Raw genomic sequence first — 4311 nt, 5'->3', positions numbered from 1 at the left:
TATAATATTTCATGATCTTGAAATTAGAACTTTTGTGGAACTTTGAGTCGTAGATTATGATAGAGCTACATGCTATGAGGCTCAAGCTCTTTCTTACGTGTCAGTGATAAGTCATTAAGTAGTCGTGGAGGGATATAGCACGAAGTGTTCCATAAATGAAGATAAAGGAGAAGTAACAAATATGGAAAAGAACCCGGTGTGACTTTTTTTATGCACATAAACTGATGAGGGAGCGGGGAGCAACAAGGGCAACGTAGGCATTAGGAATGGTGCGGCAGTCTTGACTTTGTGAATGCTGTGGCATATATGGAAAAGAATAGGTGGGCTGTTTTGACCTGAGCCAACATGGGAAGATTAGGAGAGGGACTGCAGTGTAGGAACTGGAATTCTAATTTCTTTCTTTTACTCTAATGTTGAATACAACACTTATTTTTTAGTCCTTTAGTCTTTTGGAACATACATAGTTTGCTTTATAATAGTTTTCAAGGTTTAGAGAATGTTAAGGAGACATTTGTGAATTTATAGGGTAAAAATAAAAGAAGATATTTGTGAATTTATAGGGTAAAGTTAAGAAGGCCTCAAAACTAAGACTTAGTAATGCTGAAATTGTTATGGTTCTGTTTCTCCTCTTTAATAAATAGTATATATTATTTTTTCTCTCTGCAACTTGCACAGTGCCAGGCATGTGGAAAAAACACAAAGCACACTAAATATTTATTGAACTAATGCATCTTTCTTGAGGACAGATATTATACTTTTTCTTCTTTTTATGATTCTCTTTGACTCCTACTAGGATGTTTTGTACACAGTGGACATCAAATGACAATAAAGCATTAAAAATGTTTATATTATTTAAAGTATTTATATTATCAAGGAACAAACATGGCTAAAGTGACTATTACTTGGCCAACTCGTCTCACAAATTCTTTCATTCATTCACTGAATGCTGTGCTAATGTGAGGACTGTTAGTCTAATGGTGATTTTAGCAAGAGTTTCATGTCTTTATGCTGTTGGACAGGCTGACCAACCCTTACTCATTCTTCAACTCTCAACTCACATGTCACTTTCTTTTTTGGCATTCCAGACTAGGTTGGGTGCTTATCCTTTCACAGCCTTTCTCCAACTATATGGTGATTTGCCTGTATTTCTTACCAGACGGAGCTCCACAAGAGCAGAATTGAGTTATTCGCCTCTATGTCCTTAGTACCAAGACCAATACTTTGTTTATAAATGTTGCTTGTTGAGAGTTTGTTGATTAAGTGTTTGTAGAAAAAGTATAATCTTTAATGATGGTGTTGTCAGATATCTGGCTTTGAATTGGTAATTTGGCTTTTAAGTATTGTGTTCAGAAAACTAACTAAAAAAAACCTATCAGGATTATAACAGTTTGAAGACAAAAGATGAATTAACAAGAAACAAAAATTGAAAAGTCATAAAAATGCAATATAAAATATAAGGTGAAGAGGGAGGTAGGTGGAGTAAAGGGGGTCAAATATAGAGGGGCAGGGGGAGGGTGAAGTGAGTAAAGGGGATCAAATATATGGTAGCTGAAGGAAACTGGACTTTGGGTGGTAAACACACAATAGAATATACAGATGTCAAATTATAATGTATACCTGAAAATTATATAATTGTATTAACCAATGTTACCCCAATAAACTTAATTTTTAAGAAGTTAAAAAAAATAAGGTGAAATGTATATTATCATTAATAAACTGTTCATGTTGTGTGAGTATATACATTTTTTATTGTGGCAACCTTTTACTGTGTAATTAATGTTTTAATTGAAACTTTACAGACAACCTTTTCAGTATAGACTGAGTGTGAGAGCAAGGTAGCGGGGACATTAGAGATCATTCAGAGTAAGTATTGGTTTATTGAAGAAATAAAGTCACTCGTCTTCAGAGTGCACAAAGGCAGGCGCATTTCAGTGATGCAGTCTTGTCTGTGCTGCAGGGGGCAAAGGGAGCCCTCTTTGACTCCGCCACCACCAGTCTTTCCACTACACCATTCTTTCAGTCCAGTAAACATCTTGAGGGAGCCCAGTGGATGTGGGTGGTCTCCCTCTTCATATATACTGCTCCCCTGTGGCCATCCATGTGCTCTGAAGGAAGAGGGGAGTTGCCGCAGTACAGGTCTCCCCACAATCTACAAAAATGATGTTCACATATATTACTAATAACAATAGTGGCTACCATTTATTGAGGACCTTTGCTAGACTGATTATGTAGGGTAACTCAAATCTTCATATGACCCTGCAAGTTTATAAATTTACTCCATTTTTACAAATAAGGGGGTAGGGGGAGGGTAGAGAGACTAGGTATCATGCCCATGTCATGGAGCCAATAATTGGCGAAGTCAAGATTCATACTAGGCCTCTCTAATTTCCCAAATTCCATAGGGTTTTCCAGATACCAGATCACTTTTTATAAAAACCTATGTGTCAGGTAACATGGTATGCGTAGGATAATAAAGCATATGCTTTCTGTAGAGTTTAAATTTTTACTTATTGTTGTATAAGTGACTATACAAATGTGTATGTGATTCTTAGATCATCACAATAAGATAGAATTTTATGTAAATATGAAGCAGGAAAGCTAAATTCAGGAACTTTTCTATTTTACTTTTTTTTAGTAACCATTTCATGAATAAAGCATACTTTTTTTTTTTAGTTATATAATAAAAAAGTAACCATTTTTTTCTAATAAAGCACACTTGGAAGAAATTATGGAAGTTTTATGATATGTACAATATTTTCCTTGAAACCAGTGTAAATGCCTATCACCTCATTATTTTCAGATTGGGCTTTTTTTCCTAAATTTGAAAAAGCCTAATTGAAATACGGTTAATGAAGGCATGATGTTTATTCAAAGTTTCAGTTAATAAAACTGTTTAAAGACCCAATCTGAGTAACATTCAAAAACTTTATCTTTGTCTATGGCCATGCCACCCTGAACAAGCCCGATCCCATCTGATCTCAGAAGCTAAGCCGAGTCAGGCCTGGTTAGTGCTTGGATGGGAGACCACCTAGGAAGACCAGGTGCTGTAGGCATAAAACAAAAAATAAAATAAAATAAGGGATTGTAAGCTGACAAGGTCCTTGCAATCTGTGAGGTCAACCAAGAGTTACCTTGCCTAAAAAAAACCAAAAAGAAAACAAAAAAACACTTTATCTTTGACACTCTGAACCATATAAGTAATGATTGTTATCTTTAGAAATGAGGACTGATTATTTTTCAAAAATTTGGCAATGTTAGAATCTACTACCTTGTCCTTATTTATTTGATTGTGAGTTTTCAGTTCCCATGAGAACTTTTTAAGACTAAATAGAAGTTATATGTAAGGTCAACGTAGTTACGAGTTACATATTTACTTACTATGGAGGCATGTATTTTTATACAGTTGGAGGCTAGAGACAACTCACATATCTTGGATTGGATGATAGTAATGATATCATTCCATCCTCAAAACTCTATTTGGAAGAGAAGTTAAAACAAATGAAAAATGAGAAGGAAGACTAATTACTCTTAGCACAAGTGGATTTTTGTCTCACGAGAAAATTTGGTGATGTGTGTTACTGTATTCCCTAGAGATGCCTTAGGCCCAGCTTGTGCTTGTTTTTATTTTCTCCATATCCCTAGCAGAGTGCTTTGCATATTAGTAAGTATGAGTTGACTTGAACTGAATTTAGCTGGGTTGGATCATGTTGCTTTTGAGTCAACTGGCACCCAAAGGCATGAAGATAGAGCATTCCTTTCGGCTAACTCATGCGTGAAACAATTTCCTACGTTATATAACTCTTGGAAATTTTCTCAGATAGTCACAAAGGGTGGAAAGTAGCTGAGTATTAAAGCAGGACATTACAGACTCATAAGCCAGCCTTATCAGATTTCTCTTCCCTTCACCCCGAATTAGAGTATGAGTTATGCATAAATATAAACTCTAAGCTGCACCATTCTTAAATTCTACAGGATCATTTATGCAAATAGTTTGTCTTTTATGTAATCTACTTACATATGGATGCAGGTGGTAGAGTCACATTCATTGAGAGCCAAGTAGATTTCTACAACTGTCTGAATGTTATGGGTGATTGTTATTATCAATCAAGAGAATAATTGACTTACGAGATGAATTGGTAAAACAATATAGTCAGTATTTAGTGGGTGCATATATATGTATATATAAGATATGTCATATATATATATACACACACACACATATATATATATATGAGTGAACATTAAATCAAATTAAACCAAATTGGAAATTCACTAAAGTTGGTGGCTCTTTGTTTTAAAAATTTATACTCA

The 4311-nt window shown here is 34.9% G+C and overlaps 1 long non-coding RNA gene and 1 pseudogene across 1 annotated transcript in view; both read left to right on the top strand.

The window, feature by feature from the left end:
- Window positions 1–1871, top strand: part of LOC111738767 — a 10135-nt gene extending 8264 nt beyond the window's left edge. Inside the window, exon 3 of the long non-coding RNA XR_002779975.1 lies at window positions 1800–1871. This is a non-coding gene — a long non-coding RNA (uncharacterized LOC111738767). The remainder of the gene's footprint in view (window positions 1–1799) is intronic.
- A 1063-nt stretch (window positions 1872–2934) lies between these two features.
- On the top strand, window positions 2935–3053 carry LOC111738807 (annotated as a pseudogene).
- The last annotated feature ends 1258 nt before the right edge of the window (window positions 3054–4311 follow it).

Source organism: Pteropus vampyrus, unplaced genomic scaffold (assembly GCF_000151845.1).
Source record: "Pteropus vampyrus isolate Shadow unplaced genomic scaffold, Pvam_2.0 Scaffold43, whole genome shotgun sequence".
Classification (NCBI taxonomy): Eukaryota; Metazoa; Chordata; class Mammalia; order Chiroptera; family Pteropodidae; genus Pteropus; species Pteropus vampyrus.
This window is presented reverse-complemented; position numbering and strand designations above follow the sequence as displayed.